The sequence below is a fragment of the Chelonia mydas genome, chromosome 3, assembly GCF_015237465.2.
Source record: "Chelonia mydas isolate rCheMyd1 chromosome 3, rCheMyd1.pri.v2, whole genome shotgun sequence".
NCBI classification, from domain to species: Eukaryota; Metazoa; Chordata; order Testudines; family Cheloniidae; genus Chelonia; species Chelonia mydas.
This window is the reverse complement of record NC_057851.1, coordinates 193,571,895-193,588,152: the sequence shown is the minus strand read 5'-3', so window position 1 is coordinate 193,588,152 and position 16,258 is coordinate 193,571,895. Positions and strand designations below refer to the sequence as shown.

Genomic DNA, 16,258 nt, shown 5'->3' with positions numbered 1-16,258 from the left:
CAAATAGCAAAACTCCAATTGATTTCAATGGGATCAGGATCTGGCCCCGGCAAGGCAGGTATAGGGAGAAACCTGCATGTCTCCTTCAGAAGTTCAAGTTTATCAGACTCAAACCTCCTAAGAGAAGTTGCAGGGGTTGATTCACTATCAGTTCCCATGACCTAGACTGGAGGGTTTGTTGAGTGAAGTCCATGAACTGAACCCTGCAGGCATCCATCAGCTACTGAGTTTTCTGAGCCGTAGCTGGGAAACTCAGAAAACATCATAACCAAGGCAACCTGCCATCTCTCCATAGAACAGAGATTCAGGCTGTTTCAGCAACGTGCAGGAAAGCTTTCCAATGGCCCATTCATGAAGAGCATGAGGGGCTGTGTCCATTGACTCTCACACATGGGCTGGTAGGAGTTCTGGTTTGGCAGCGCACAGGTACAAGAATTGTACCTTTGAAGGCAACGAACAAGGAATGGAGGGGACCTAATGAACGGTATGTGGGACAGTGAACAGGGAGGTGTGAAGAGAGGAGGATGAAGAGAGAATAATGCTGTACACGTCCAGAAAAAAAAGTTACAGGCTACATGAAACTCCTCACTGGCATGAAATGAATGAAGGGAAGACTGGAAAAGGTGTGTGTTGGCTCTTAGATTGTACTTGCATTGTTTGGCTTTAATAAACTGTGTATAGTCAGGAATGTAGTCAGATTTCACTCCCACAAGGCAGGGGGCTCCTGGCAGGCACTTGTACTACACTCCTAGGGAAGCTGCTTTGGGAAGCCCGGGGGGGGGGGGTCCTCACCCCTTGGAAGCACAGCTTAGAATTCCAGCCGTGCTTCCTTGCTGGTGAAGGTTGCCTGAGGAGTGTGCTCTATCAAGATTTTATAGGCCAGATCGATAACTTGAGTCCATTGACTTCAGATGGAGCGACTCTGATTTACATCAGCTGAAGATCTGCCTCTCTTTGTTTGAGGACTCTTTAATTGTTCTTGCTATTGATTTCTATATTGTTTTTAGGATTCATAAGTGCCTTTATTTACAAATGAATTGTTAATCAAAAGTGCTTATGTCAAACTGTCTCGCTCAATACATCTGCTCCCACTGGGTTGCAGTAACACCTGCTCCTTTCCTTACACACGCAGGTCAGCCTTAAACATTGTGAACGCCCAAAAGTCAACGTAACTGTGGAAGAATGAGCTGGATTCCGCTCCACTTTGTACAGCAGCAACAGCAAATCGTGTTTGGTTCTAGCTGCAGAATCTTGATCTGCAGTGGATCACAGCCTGATCTTTGGGTCGGACTCAAGTCGGCAAGGGCTGGCATTGGAAAAAGTCATCTTGTAAACTGAGCCGTTCTGGCACGCGGGGGCTCCCTGAAAAAGAACAAACAAACCCCACTGTGTTACTTTCCCCACGTTATTTTTCAGAGCAGAACCAGGGCTTAGATCAGTTTGTGGTGTCTACTTACTCCATGGTCAAAGAGCAAAGAATTAAAGCTGGAGTGCTGAATCCTCAGTTGGTGTAAAGCAACATAGATCCTTTGTCTTCAGTGGGTGCCAACTTCCAACTGATGCTCAGCTAGAATATTTTGGACACAACTATCGAAGCTATCATGGGGCCAAGCACTGGCAACTCCTACTGGCGTCAGTCAGTGCTAAGAATGAGCAGAGCGACACCTCAGGAATTGGCTCATGGCACCTGGCATTACTAAATATTCCTCCCAAGAGCAGATAGGTGAGAGAGCATGCCAGGTATTTCACGGTTTGTTTTATTGGTGCCGTTGCAGTGTCTTCTCTTCCTGCCAGTTTGAGAAACAGTCAGCTCTGGGAAGTTTGTTAGGCTCAGCTAAATAAATACTAACCAGCTATAAATCTTTGGATGATGCGGCTCTTCAGTTTGCAATAGCTAAAAAGCTATTTTGCATCCAAGTGCCTGGTGCAATGATACTTATCTGCCAGTGGTATTTACCAATCATAGAAGACTACTCCCTTTCCATAAACTGCTCCTATTACAAGTTCCCTGTGGCTGGAACAGAAGGTTCACAAGTAGCTGGCGGTTTCTTCCAAATAAAGTGCCTGTGAATTAAGGAGGGCTGGTTTTATACAGTAGCACAATCTCTATTGCAATGTGCTATTGTTAATGGCCTCATGGTGCTAATGATATAATTCCAGAAGGTGAGCATTGCTAGACCACTCCTGTCCTCTTGAGCCAGCCATTTCTGCAGTTAAAGGAAAACATTCCTTTAAGCGTGGATTGCAGAGTGCCAAAGAAGCTCTAAGAGGAAGCGTTCCTGAAGAGCATAGTTTTGTTCGGAAGTCACCTGCAGAACATTACGTGCCTGCATATGCATTACTGGAGCAGAAAGGATGAGGAAGAGAGAAAAACATAGATCCCAGCCTTTCAGGCGATTCCTTAATATTGTGAAACTTGTCTTGTGGATTACCTAACATGGCAGAACAACATGCTCAGGGGTACGGCATAACAAATTTTCCCTGGGTGAATCGTTGGCAGCAGGGATTGATCTTGGGGGCCTCTGGAGTCTCTACTGCCTGAGCTGAAACACCCAATTGTTAGCCAAGGCTACAGCAGTGTCATCAACCTCTCTCTGTGGCCCTGCCACCTCCAAAGAGAAACAGAGCACCATACGGAGTGGGCATGGGTTACCCTAACATGAGCGCTAAATAGTGTCTTTGGGAAGAGAAATAAGTATGGAGGGCTGTGTAAGATGTACCACTCCAGGAACAGACCTAGGACGCATTTTGTCTTAGACACCCTTCTGAGGCTTCTTCCTTGCTCTAGAGTGATGCAGGGTAGAAATCTGCAGGTGGCCTATTCCAGCAGCACTTTATGATGCCTCAGCACTGGCTGAGCTCTGTTGGCTGGTGCATGGTGGAGGCAAGGCCAAGGCTCCAGCCCCTCCCTGCCCTTCCACACCCACCTACTCCTGTGCACCCGACCCAAGGTTGAGGTCCTGTTGGGTTCTGGGAGGTGCCCGCCCATGGCTAAAGGCCCCTCCCCCAGCCTAAGGACTCAAATAAATACCGGGGACCAAAGAAGTTAAAAAAACAAGGTTGAAGTGTGAGGGAGGAGGTTCTTCCTCCTTGTATCCCTGTACATGCATATGGTCCAAGTTACCATATAGCTCTTGGCAGTTAGTGCTGACAAAGTCCAAACTGGCCACCATTGAAGGAACAGGTTATGTACAGAATTATAGGAAGACGTTTACAAAGCTATGATGTATAAGCAAGGTGATGTTCACGTCACAGGTAGGAACAGCAGCTGGCTGTCTGCTCCATCATGTGTTCCCAAGCCTAAGTATGGTGACCCAAACAAGCCCCACCGATAACCAGTATTATGGTTCAGGTGTTGCTGACGATGTCTCAGAAGCAATTAAAGGTCTTAATGAATTAGTGAAAGAAGCCATAGTGCATGCACATATGTCAAATAAAACAATTTATACCTTGCATACAAATAGTTCCTTCCAGCCCAGAGTCTAGTGCACCCCTTCCATGATTTTATTATCTCCATTTGCAGAATGGCATTTTGAAGGAACATTCTGGCTGCAACACAAGAACACAGATGCACAGAAATTATGAATTAGGGCTGCTGATTAATTAATTTGTGAAGCTATACTCCATCAATTGAGACAGCACTAGAACAAGATTAACATTAACAAAACTTGATATAGGATAACAGAGTACATAATGTAAAAGGTTTCATATGGTGGAGATACATTTTATTAGAATGGCTACTGAAATTATGGTGTATAGTTAGCTACTAACTTTCAAACATATGTTTTACAGCCACTTTCTATCTGCCATCTCTAGTGAAAAATGGGTTTTGTCCAAATTAAAGACCGGGAGCCAAATTCTGCTCTGAACTAGACATGTTTGAACATTTTATTGACATTAATGGAATTTGCACTTGTGTAACTGAGAACCAAATTTGACCTTATATTAGGTCAAATTTTATTTTTCAAAAGTTAGTTAATGTTCCTATAGAGTATGGTAGGGGAAGGCCTGAAGCTGTAGAAAATTCCGTATCTAACTTTTTGGGACTGAAACTCTAAAACTCCCCTCCTATTGATACATCTGGGTGAGTAGGGAGAAGAACAGGCCAGAACTGCCTGAGAAGGCCAGATGGCAGGCAGGGAGTTCTGTGCTGGCATCTCTTGGTAAGCAAGGGGAAACTACTAGCCGAATTTTGAGTTTGGTGGCAACAAAACCCTGATCCAGAATGGGGAATGAAAGGACAAGAGAACTTCACCAAATGTGCCGGAGGTGAAGGATCACCTTGACTGCAGCTGAAGTCAGGCCTGGCAGGGTGAGGGAACCTGGACTGAGCTAAGAAGAGAGGGAAAGAGAGGCTAGCTCCTACCTCCTGACGGTAAGAACTCTGTTCAGAGTCCTTTATGCTGCTGATCCCTTTCTGAAGGCTCAGCACCGAGGTGGCTTGCAGGTGGTGGATGGCTTTGAGGCAGCAGACAGAGCTGAGGTGATTTGGAGATGGTGGATTGCTGAGCTGGCATGAGCTGAAGCCATAGGCAGCAGGAGTCTAGTTGAGGGGCTCCGGTGTGGACTCCCCTACCCAGCAATCAAAGGTTAAATCCCATCAGCTGGTAGAGCCACAGAGCAGACCAGGCAACACTTCCTCTAGGGCTAGAGATGGACCTGCCAGAATTCTTGGATTCCTCCAAACCTGGATAATAAACTGTGAGCAGAGAGCTAGCCAGAAGTGGCTAGAATATATTATCACAACTGCAAGTGGAGGACTGTGATTGGGGCTATTAAGACACTCAGGTGGGAGGAGGGGAGTCTTACCTAATTGATATTATGAAACACAACAACCAATAAGTTAAGCTTATTCTGTTATGCCTTCCCCCCCATATAGAGTGGAGAAATGTTGCCTATGAAGGTCACCCAGGGTGATATATGTAGTTTCCCAGGTTTCTAAGTGGGGGCTTGAGCTGGTGTTTAAGGTTTCTAAGATTCCTTTTGAAAACTGAATCCAGCCCTTTTTGCTGCTGGCAGAAGAGTGGCTTGTAACTTAATACATGTAATGGTTTCCTAACGTAAAACAACTGGGCCTGATTCACCTGTCCCGTGGGGCCTAAATTTTCAAAAAGTGACTAAGGATTTTTGGGTGCCCAACTAGAAACACTTTTTAAAGGGGCTGATTTTTCAGAGGGCAGGTGCTTGGCATTTTCTGAAAATCAGGTCCCTTTAAGATGTTTCAAGTTGGGCACACAAAAACTGAGGCAACCAAAATGGATATTCACTGCTGCAAATATAGGCCTCTATTAGCTCTTCACTGCCATATGGACCCAAAGCCACCAGACAACACTGGTCAGTTGAGTTAAGCTGGCTTTACAAGACAGAGTTAAGAGTTAACAAGAGAGTTGAACTAAGCTGCTTTTTACGACTCCTCATACTTTGACTTTGTCCTTTGACAAAATTTTGAAAATCAAGTGAATTTCTCTCCCTTCCCCTCCCCCCACATTGTTTCTAGAGCTGGTTGAAATTTAGAAATTACCAATTTGGATAATAAAAAAGCCGGGGTAGATATCAAAGTGCTTGCAATTCCCTGCCAACCCCCTTTTTATCTCTACATGTAGAAGAAATGAACAAATGGTACGAGAAGCACATGTAGGTGGGCTCAAAAGCCTATCAGGTCCAAACATAAAAGAGAAAGGAAGCAAGCAGTGGCAGTCTGAGGTACTTCAATGCTTAAAACCGGAAGAGTGAGTTTGTTTTGTGATTGGGCTGCTCTGGGGAGCGGGAGACCATGTTTGGCTCTCCACAGCTGGCCAGATCTGTTGGCTGATGCAGGGCAGGTGTGTGTGTGGCTAGGCTACTAACTCTCCTCCCTCTTTGGGGTAGGTTGTATCCCCAAGGGGTGTTAAGAAGGAGCAGTCACCTGAGCCTGGGAACAGGAGACTGTCTGTGTCAAGACACTGTGGCAGGGTTTGCAGAGGAGGCAGGTTCCTTGTAAAACTTTCCTACACATTCTAGCCTTAAGTGACTAGTCTATGTAAAACACTGTATTAATCTAGTTATGGCAGGTATCACAAGATGCTGCTGCTACTGGTTTTCAAGTTCTCTTTCTTAGCATGACAGCACTACTCAGTCTTTGAAGAAATGCTCTGCTGTTAGTTGTGATGCAGTTTTCTGAGGGGAACCTGCTGCGAACAGCAGGGGATTTTGATGTCTGCAGTAAGCTTTCTAACCAAACTCAGTTCCTGGGACAGAGTTGCTTCCTGGGAACCAGACATTGATATGTTAGCTGAGGGTCCTGAAAGGGACCGGAATTACCTGCTTGCTGTCTGAACGCCTCTGTTCAGGGATTGCCATAAAGTATAAATAAACCTGATTTCTCCTTCCGTGGGAAACTCATCTGCAAAGACCTAAAACCTGCCACTGCTTGGCAGAAAGGCCACAGTTCTTTGACCCTAAAGTGCCATGCAGTTGTGGTAAAAGGGAAGGCATTGTGAAAATGAAGCTGTATAAACAAAAGGGTGTGATGTTCCCTTTGTGCTGCGATGCTGCTCACTAAAACTCCCCAGCTGCCCTCTTCTTCATCACCTTCCTCTCCAGGCCTCTTGCAAGTCCAGCGAGTAATATAATAAATAAACCAGACAGTTGCCTGGCCAATAAAAAGTCCTGTTGAGCTGCCTTGCTGCTTTCACATTTCCAGCTTATCTACAGTTTGAAAATATTGCACCTTTGATCCAGGTACTTTCTTTAAGGGTGCGGTCTTTGTGCACCGTTCATTTTAAAATTGGTCTCTGACTGAGAGTTTTCCGTGATTGAGAGACTCTACAATGGATTGTGCCATCACGAGACAGAAGTTAACAGCTTCTGAAGCATGCTCTCGATCTATAGTTATGTACATAAAATCACTGTATGCAAAATTAGACACACACGCACGATGGTCAGCCATGAATTTAAGATGTAGACAGACAAATTATTCACTAGCGATGAGTATGTTGTGCATGAGCCATATGCTTCCAGAATGATTATTGTCAATATATTTTAGAGGTTTTTTTAAAAAGCAAGTTCATAGGGATCATTTCTTCATCTGTCTGCCTATAACATTAAGTGTTTAAGCTGTCATGAATCTAACCATTCAGGGCTCTGAGGGAGACAAAAATTAAAGTTAATAGATATTTTAAAACCTTTTCTGGACATAAAATGTAATTTGTTTTAAAGTCCAATATCCTAGAATCGTCCAGAGCTAGAAGCAAATGCTCTGTGACCTATTGGAAGACTACAAATCTCCTTTTCCAATAATGGCAGGTTCTCAGACAAGATCTGTCTTCAAAATGATAGCCTAAACGCAGGCCTTTACTGCACAGAAACTTGCCCGTGTAGACAAGCAGCTTTTTGCACTCAAATTGCAGACACACTGCCCAGCTGCTTTGTGCACAGAAACTCCCCAGTTGCAGCGCTGCAAAAAAAAAACACCTCGAGGAGAGTCGTAAGGCTATTTGCGCAGAGGCTCCAGCGCTCGATTGCCAGCGTAGACCCTGGATTGCTTTCTGTGCTGTAACTGGTCTCTGGAGCTGTCCCCTAATGCCTCAAGTGACCGCTCTGCTCCTTGTTTTGAACTCAGCTGCCCTGGAGACCTGCGCCCCTCCCCTTTCAAAGCACCCTTTCTGACAGCTGTTGGGCGCTGTGCTGGTCTGCTCCGGGACACAAAGCAAACCACTAATGTGGAATGCTTGTGCTGTTGAACACAGAGGGGTGTGTGTGTGTGTGTGTGTGTGTGTGTGTGAGAGAGAGAGAGAGAGAGAGAGAGGTTGCTATGCAGAGCCCAGGGAGAGAGGCGGGGGCTGATGCTGAGGTTTCCCCCTGCCTCAGGACTGGTTGCTTCCTGCTGCTGTCTGAACTTACAAGACAGCATGCTGACACACACTCTGTCCCCCCAAACACTCTGTCTCTCTCCCCCGCTCCATACACACACATGCTCCCTGTCATACACTCCCCCCTCCCCACACACTTCAGTCGAAAAGCGGCTGGCAATGTAGTAGGATGCCCATGGAACAATGGGATTAGGAAACCTGCGTCATGTGATGCTGTGCCTGCCCCGTGAGGCATTGCAAACCCTTCCCAAAGCACCCTGTGGCCAGTGGCGCCGTGGGATAGTTACCACAATGCACGGCTGTCTTTGCCACTGCAAGAGCTGCTAATGTGGATGCGCTCCAGCGTCACAAGGAGCACAGTGTGGACACGCAACAGTGGTTTAATTCCAGCGTTTTATTAAAAGTGGTATAACTTGTGGCGCAGAAACTTGCCAGTGTAGACATACCCTTAGATTCCTAAGTCCATATTTAGGCACATAAATGAGTGGTCTGATTCTCAGAAGTACTCAATAGCCAGCAGCAGCCATGTAAGTCAATAGATCCATTGCCTTAATCACAAAACCATCCTGGTGCAAATTCACATGGTTCCATTGAAGTCAAAGGCCCTACACTAATTTACACCAGCTAAGAATCAGACCCTATCTTTCCAGCCCTTATGGTTGAGAAGAAAACCCTCCAAAAGTGAACCCAGGATAAAATAATGCAGAGTTCTCTTACTGAACATGAAGACAACCTGAAAGAATAGCTCAAAGGATAAGTGTTAGCTGTTCCCCTTCAGCCCAGAGTGTGTTTACTCTGAAACTTAATGATGGAACCCCCCCAGCAGCTACTAAAACAGCCAGTTTCCCATGGCAACTTTACACTGCAATTACGTGATTTCTGTACACAATTCTGTGGCACGATGAACATTTGTGAGGCAATTTAAGATATGATGAATCTGATATAAAACAAATAACTCTAAGGATACTGTACTAAGTGTATTATTCATTTCCATATTCATTTAAAAAAAGCTTCCATTTCTTTAGTTTCCCTGGTAGCTGCTGTGGTAGTTATACTCTGCCTCAATGGGGTGCAACTGGGAAAACAATGGGGATTAATGCTGAATTTAGCGGCAGCTTGTCAGGTATTTTCTCTGGCCTGTGTTATGCAGAAGGTTAGACTAGGTGGCCATAATGGTTCCTTCTGGCTTTGGAATCTATTAATCCTGCTCCTTGCCCATATAAGACATCCACCATTTTAAGCAACAGAGCCACAGACTGCAAATCTGAACTTGGCAGACACTGCATGAAGGAATCTTAACTTGTACCATCAGCAGAATGAACAGAACTGAACCTGCTTTTTGCCGGGGATTCACCATCAGGAACCGACACCCGAGGAGGAACCAGGAATTAGAAGAGGCTCAGCCACTGAGAACTCTTGGGAAGGGCTGGCACTCTGGGAGGAGGGACTCCTCTGGGCTGGATCAGCAAGCACCAGGAGACCACCCACAAGAATGTGACCAGTGAAGACTTCATCTTCTGGAAGCCCGTATCTAGATGGTCAGTAGAGGATGGGCCAATGGAAAATTCTTGGTCAAGAACAACCTTGAAACCTAAGATCCTTAGGTACAGCGAAGGGGACGTGACTGGCAAGGACTTTGGGGCTATGTCTGCACTGCAAATAGACACCTGTGGCTGGCCCGTGCCAGCTGACTTGGGCTCGCAGAGTTCGGGCTCAGGGACTGTTTAATTTTGTTCTAGACATTCAGGCTGTCGTCCCAGCTCTGGGACCCTCCCACCTTGCAGGGTCCTGGAGCCTGAGCTCTGTAGTCTACACTGCAATTAAACCTCCCTGAGCGCAAGCCCTGCTAACCTGAGTCAGCTGGCATGGGCCAGCCGCAGGTGTCTACCTGCAGTGTAGACATACCCTTAGCCTCCATGTTGGCTGATTTGCATGTAGGCTATGGGAGATCTTTGGTTCTCCCAAGACATTTCCCCTCTCTTGCCCATTGGGCATGCTTATTCCATCTCTTAGGCTTCCCTGGCTGCCATGTTCTGTTGCCCTATGTGACATCTGACACAGAGCTAGGCAGCAGTTTCTAAGTTAAGGTGAAGTATAGCAACCATTTCTTTAGCTGCTTTTAGGATGCATTGCCCTCATAAGCCTCCCTGTACCAGCTGCTGCGAGAGAGGTCGCCGTGCATGGGCATGTGCCAGTACTAGAATGGGTGAGCGTCACGGTTGCTTTTTAGAAACTTGGAAAGTTATTGAGCTCCCTCTAATCTCGGCCACAGATGTGGGTCAGTCAGTTCAGACAGCAATTGATACTTTTTGATCCAGAGGCCCAAGGGGTTCAGCATTAAAAATGATGGCCCATTTGGGGATCAAACCCACGACGAATATCACTCATAATCTAAAAGCATGAGCCTCCTCCCCAAGTCTGTAGGAGGCTCATCATCCCCTCATGGTGGCCAGAGGGGACAGAGTGGGTGGGTTACACTCACAACCGACATAGATAAATCCCTTGTATACCTGTGTGGCCAGGAGATCTTTTTCTAGCATCAGGTTGAGCCTCATTCCCCTGCTTGGACACTGCTGAAATTCTGCATGATGTGGGCTGGCACCATCATTTAAATAACTCACATGCAGATTTGGCTGGTAACTCCTTACCCAGGGTATAGAATGGGTTTCTAGTGGGCAGTAGAATATGGAGTAGATTTGTGTGAGTCTGAGCCCTGCTCATGGTGGTTCCTGCCTCTCTCCGTGTCTCGTGAAAAGTGTCCTATGTACTTGTGCAGATCAGAGATCAGAAATTAATATCATGTGGGTGACTCTGAGTCCGGCTCAATACAACGTTCTCTGATCTGAGAGGCCACCAGCAGTAGCTCTTCCTCGTACAGGCTTGCATTTTGATTGGAAATGTTGTTGCCTGAAGGCGAAGTACGCTGCCATGGCCCTTTATCTGTTGAGCACATGTTATTTTCCTGCAGCATGTCCCTGGCAGCTAGCCAGGGCAGATGTGCTATGAGGGATTGCCCCTACCCGTCTGAGCTGCATTGGCGCTTCTGATGTCTTGTGTGTTTCCCGTGTTTGTGTGTGTGCTTCCCAGTAGCCATTACAGAGACCCTGCCTGGCTTCCTGTGCCATGCTTGGGGCCTAGAGCAGCAGAGGGATGTTTCCACATGTAGCAACCACAGGGCATAGCCGTAACTGGGGAGCATTCACCACTGTGACAGCTGCCTGGTGGCCAGCATTGGACTCTAGGCCTTGAGGCAGCTGGGCACTCAGATGAAGATTCCCAAAGCCCCTGCAGGGCCAACCCTCAGCTTTGAAAATTCTCCTGAATTCTGGACCACGCAGAGCTGAGCTGTCGCATTTCTGGCTGAGTCTCCAAATACCCCTGTTCTTTGCAAATCCCTCTGCGTATGTCAAGTGGCTGCTGGCACACAGAACAGCAACTTGTGCCTGCAGAACTGCAGGTCAGAAATAAAAGACCAAGAATTCACATGGTCTGATTTTTTTTTCCTGAGCTCATCCGGTTCCCCTTGACTTCAGTAGGAATTATGGGTGTTTGTGAGCTCTGAAAACATTGCCACCATCAGGCTTCAAAGCAGGATGACAGATTCTTTGCACGGTCCCATGCCAGGGCAGATTACAATCCAGCCCTTACCATGTGTTCGTCTCTTTGATTTGCTGCCCCGACACGAACTACTTTTCTGTTAGCAACGGATCCTTCATGGGAAAGATCACGCAGGAATTTTCTCCGTCATGTTTTAACATGGTGTGATGGGTAAAAAGAAACACTAGAAATGGGAAGCGAATCCGGGGGCAGGAGGGAGGGCCCCCAAATACTGTGTCCCACGTCAATTGTCGCGAAGAAGGAGACCCCCAACCAGGACCCTCCCCCCCTGCACAAACTGTGCTCGGCTCTTTCTCTCAGTGCTGGAAGAATGAGTCAGGTTCCTGACACTCAACACTGCACTAGAGGGAAGGAAAGACAAAGCGAGAATAGTGTCGCGTGTGCCAAGTCAGGGCTGCAATGAATCGATTCTGCCACGCAGCAGCGGTTTGTTCAACCTGGTGCTGTGTGGGTTACAGTTTCATTGCAGCAACCAACTCGGCTGCTCTTTGTTATCTGCTCTTTACCGTGTGGCTCAGGCCATTGCAGCTGTAAACATTTTACTTCCTTATTAACCGGGTTTTATTAGTAGAAGGTGAGGGAACAAATGCATGCAGGTCCTGGACACGTGGATTGGAGCGTGTTTGTTTCATTCCTGGAGCACATTGTCCATTTCAGCTGCATTTTTTCAGCGGCATCCCCTGCTGTTTCTGCACTTGTAAAAAGAAGCAGATTGCAAAATGTTCTGAGTGGGTGTCTCTGTGCAGATAGAAATTCCAGCTCTGGTTGGAGGCTGAGTCAGTTTGCACCTGTAAAGGTAAGGATCTGCTAAGGATACTGCCCGCCACCCTAACGCTGGTGTGTTGGTTCTGTTTGCGACGTCAGTGGGGGGAAATGGAGTCTCCCTCCCTCCTGCCTGCTGGAAAAAAAAAATCTATCTTTGCCAGCATGGCCTCCAAGGACAGCTCCTCTGAAATGGGGGAAGGGATCTGGAGGGGTAGAAAGGAAAGAAAATCTTATCTCCCACAAGCAAATATATCTGAATAGTAAGGGCAAAAATGAAAAATCGCCTAGAAATGTTGACTGTCCAGCCTAAAATTTCCACTGGACGCCCAAGAGACACCACTGCTATGGGTCCTATCTTCATTACCGGGGGAAATGCACCCTGTGCAGAGGGCCAGCATGAGGTATATGCACCACTTAAGTTCCATTTAGCCCTCAAAATAGGGCTTATGTCTTACACTGGCTTTCTTCTGAATTTCACCATACAGGAGTAATCTGCAAAAGGAGTGTTTTTAGCCAATATCTCCATTGTCATCATAGTGTAATGGCCTTCTGCTCCATTATCTCTGTATATTGGCCATTATACATCTTCCTCGTCTCTGCTATGAGAACAGCATTGAGAAGCAGAGGACCCACTGCTCTGGCGTGGCCAAGGAGTACTTAGCACAAGTCTTGAGCCAGGATGTTTGGATGGCTACAAGGTCAGGCAGAGAGGTGCTTTTGCTAGCTTTGTACCCACCCCAATCCTGGCCAGTCCCTGACATAAATTAGAGCAGCCTAAAGGCTGCTCTAATCTATGCTAGCTGCCAGTGGCTGACCTACAAAGCATTTTAGCTGCTGGAGCTTGCTAGATATAAGGATGCCCCTGCCATGCCGCTCTTCTTCTGCCATGGCCCCTGCACTGTCATGAAGTGATGAAGAAGCACTGCAGTGACTCTGTGCCACCTGAAGACTCCACTATGGTGGTGCAATCTTTGAATGGTCTACTGGATCAGCTGGTGTCCAAGGCAGGGTCTGGCCTGATGGGAGCAGACTGTGTCAATACAACTAGACCATATTGGGCCATGCAAGCAACCAGCCCCTATACTACACATTATGGGTGGCTCTTTTTTTATGCTGTTTCCAGTGTAAAGTGTGCAAACTGTTTGTGAAATCCTTTTTAAGTGGCATAAGGCTTCCCCGATTTTATGTCCCTGCATTAAACATATTGTACCATCACCCAAATCCCTCCCAGGCAAGAGGCATCCATTTACAGAGCATTGAGATGGCAGTTTACCTGTCGTGCCTTCTAAAAGCAACAGAAGACGAAAAATGTTTCCAATACACGTTCATTAGGTCAGACTACAGCCCCTGGACCAGCTGATGTAAATCAGCATAGCTCCACTGATGTCAACTCAGTTACACCCATGTACGTCAGCTGAGGATCTCTCCCGTTGTGTTTGTTCTAGTTGTCCGATATGGTGACAGTATTATCTGTAAATAGCAGTGTTGTGTGTGGTGAGGGGAGGCCAGAAGGAATGAGTAATGGAATATGGATCCTTTCACCTCTAGGTCAGTCCTTCAAATCTGTCTCTGATTGCATTCCATGATTGTGTTCCATGTTTACCATGTTTACTCTGGATTCCAATCATGGAACACAATCATAGAACTAGAGTACTAGCTACTGACACATTCAATCTGGCTTCCACAGAGTTTGAGTTCCAGCTTTGTCTTCCATGTTTGCAAGACCTATAATCGGTCACTAATAACCAAAAGTCATTTCATTTGAGGGCCACTCAGTGGCTGCTGAGAAATGGATTGTTGGCCTCAGTCTAGTTCCAAAAGGAAAAGTATCCACATCCATCACCACAACTGGCATCCTTGGGGCAATCTCATTGGCTAGGCCAAGGGCATAAAGACCAAGTTGCCCTCTTACATCTAGGGAGGGGTATACCAGAACAAGGATGAGACACGTGGGTAGGACAGGGTGGGGAAGCTGGCTTTGTACTCCTCCTGTGGAGATGCAAAGAGCTTCTTTCACCAGGGCTGACAATCCGCCGCCTTTCATCAGCACGAACGTATCTTGAGGACATTTCAAGGCTATGAGGATCAGTGTGTTTTTAAGAAAGAACAAAACAGCTGGCTAGTGTAAATGGTGAAGACTAAGGGCTATGCAAGTTAAGCTAGCAGATTGCACTGACTAAATACAGATCCTACTGGTTTCCACAGAGGGCAGGCAGTTCTCCATCTGCAAGCTACATTAAAGCATTGCATAGAGAAACACACAGCATAAACAGTCGGAGTTATAAATAAACATGTCCTTCTCAGGGACTCCTCATAGACATGAAGCCCACTGGCATTTCTGCTAGTGCATCAGTGGCACCAACGGATTTTCCCTACAGCTCAGTTAGCGTCTGATTCTGCCAGGCCTCTACACAAGGGTGTAACGGGGGTAAGGGAGATTCCACGGAGCCTTTCTCCCCTGTGCATTGCCCATGTAAGAGCCCAGCAGCACTGCAGTCCCTGCAACCCGGGCACGCACGGGAACTGAGAAGGGGCAGCAGGGAAGACGTGAGCCATGTGACACCCCCTGTGCCCCACCACGCCAGCCAGTGGAGGAGGACTAGCGTGCAGGAAGGAGCAGGCTGCCCTCTCATTAAGCAGTGTAGTAACACACTCCTCCTGGGACCTGGGGAGGCATTCTCAGTCCTAAGGCACATTGTTATCCTTAAGAGGTGGATCCTTCAACTGATGTAAATTGACTTGAATGTAGCTATGACAGCCTACACCAGCTGAGGATCAGCCCCTATACCTCTAAGCCTCTATTTCTCCCTGTTACTCCAGGTTGTTCCAATATATGGTTATATCTGGGGATTAATAATAATTGCAGGGTCAGATGGGCCATGGGGTAGAATTATAACAAAGTTATAATGATCTGATCACACTGTCGCCGCTTTGTAGCAGTCAAACAGCTTGTATGTTAGGGCCCAATTCTGCACACACTGAAGCCAGTGGGAGTTTTGCTCCTGACTCCTGTAGGGGCAGGGAGGTGGAGAAGACTGTGAGATTGTGCTAAACCCACAAGGAGCCCTGGAAATGATACATTAGCAAAAGCCAGAGATCTCTTTTCCTGCCTGGAGCTTGAGCCCCATAATACAACTGTCCTGATGAAAATAAAATACAAATACAGGGTGTGGGGGCAGCTCTTGGCCAGATTCCTAAGACCAGTTCTGAAGTAGGTGCCTTTGTTCCAGAGCAGCATTCCAGTGCCTTGCATCCCCCTACACACGTACCAAAGGGAAAGGGAGAGTGGGCTTAGCTGCTGTCGCATCTTCTCTCGCTTTGTTTCTTTGATTTATTTTTAGCTCCCTTGCTGCCTGTCTTCCTTTGGCGCTCTGAGGAGCGGCTCTTGTGCACCCCTGTCAATTCTGAGTCTCATCCCCCTCCCCAGTGCATTTCTGATTCCTGTGATGTTTCAAGTATCCCTAGATGCAGATATCAAGCCAGATGTTTTTATTCAGCTCGATTCTAGTATCTAGCATTTTTGTTTGCCCGGCTCTAGAAAAGTATTTTCCTTGTTGTTTTCAGGTAAAGAACAAGAATGCCTCAGTTTACCAGCAATGCGCCCTTCTCTGGGTCCTATTTCTTCTCCCCAGAAATTCAATGCTGGTTTGATTAGCCTCCCAATTGTAAAGATTCCTCTGCCGGTACGGAGCTCCCCAGATTCAAATGGACAAACCATTCTTGGGCTCACTGCACCAGTGAGGCTCAGTTGTGAAAGCCCAGATTCCTATGACTCGTCCCAGTAATGTGAATGGGGTTGTCTATGTGAGTAAAGGTTGAGCACATCCGTGAGGGCTGGCTGGACAGCAGAGGGCTGTCTTCATAAAGAGTCGGCACTTGCACTCACTCTTCTTTTTAAATCAGAGAATCACAGAAGCCTTGGGTTGGAAGAGACCTCAGGAGGTCATCTAGTCCAACTCCCCACTCAAAGCAGGACCAACACCAACTATCTATGTCTGTAACTAATCAATGTATGCTTGTTGTGT

At 46.8% G+C, this 16,258-nt stretch overlaps 1 long non-coding RNA gene across 1 annotated transcript; it reads right to left on the bottom strand.

Annotated features, from left to right (window-relative positions):
- Positions 1-312: 312 nt before the first annotated feature.
- Positions 313-4,819, bottom strand: LOC122464864. Its single transcript, XR_006289261.1, has 3 exons — positions 4,367-4,819; positions 3,450-3,549; positions 313-1,362 (listed from the first exon to the last, which is right to left on the bottom strand). It is a non-coding gene; the product is annotated as an uncharacterized LOC122464864 (long non-coding RNA).
- Positions 4,820-16,258: the final 11,439 nt, after the last annotated feature.